Source organism: Octopus bimaculoides, chromosome 20 (assembly GCF_001194135.2).
Source record: "Octopus bimaculoides isolate UCB-OBI-ISO-001 chromosome 20, ASM119413v2, whole genome shotgun sequence".
NCBI lineage: Eukaryota > Metazoa > Mollusca > Cephalopoda > Octopoda > Octopodidae > Octopus > Octopus bimaculoides.
Genome location: NC_069000.1, coordinates 38,468,492 through 38,469,198, shown reverse-complemented (window position 1 = coordinate 38,469,198; position 707 = coordinate 38,468,492). Strand labels below are relative to the sequence as shown.

Genomic DNA, 707 nt, shown 5'->3' with positions numbered 1-707 from the left:
CTCCTCCTCCTCCGCTGCTGCGTTTGTTGCGGCTACCTCCTCCTCCTCCGCTGCTGCTCTCACGTTTCCGCTTTGTACCATGTGTTACTTGTGACCTTTGATCCCTCTCCTCCTCCTGGTTACGCTCGTAGTCAGCTGCAAGAATATGAAATTTACACACAATCTTTTACTCATTTCGGTCATTAGGGCTGCTGCCATGCTGGGGCACCACTTTGAAAAACATTTAGTCAAATGAATCGACCTCAGTACTTATTTTATCAGTCTCTTTTGCTGAACCACTAGCTTACAGAGACATGTACACACCAACACTGGCAGGGGACAAACACAGACAGACTTCTTCCAGTTTTTGTCAACCAAATCCACTCACAAGGCTTTGGTGGTCCTGAGGCTATAGTAGAAGATACTTGATCAAGGTGCCATACAGATGGCTGCACCAGGCTCCAATCTGATCTGGCAGAGTTTCTACAGCTGGATGCTCTTCCTAATGCCAACCACTCCAAGAGTGTATTGGGTGCTTTTACGTGCCACCAGCACAACAAAGGATTTGCTAAAATAACTTAGTTATCATTCAGCTAGTGTTAAGAACATCAATTATGGCTGAGGTTTGGTGGAAGATTTTAATTCAGAACTTTTGAAAACGAGACATTTGTACCACAGAGCCAGAAGCGGTTTCAGCCAAGTTGGTATCAAAAGGGTTAAGAATTGTT

At 44.8% G+C, this 707-nt stretch overlaps 1 long non-coding RNA gene across 1 annotated transcript in view; it reads right to left on the bottom strand.

Moving 5' to 3' along the window:
* The window catches only part of LOC106867840 (uncharacterized), a 1,664-nt gene extending 970 nt beyond the window's left edge, over positions 1-694 (bottom strand). Inside the window, exon 1 of the long non-coding RNA XR_008266324.1 lies at positions 37-694. This is a non-coding gene — a long non-coding RNA (uncharacterized LOC106867840). The remainder of the gene's footprint in view (positions 1-36) is intronic.
* Between the last annotated feature and the right edge of the window lie 13 nt (positions 695-707).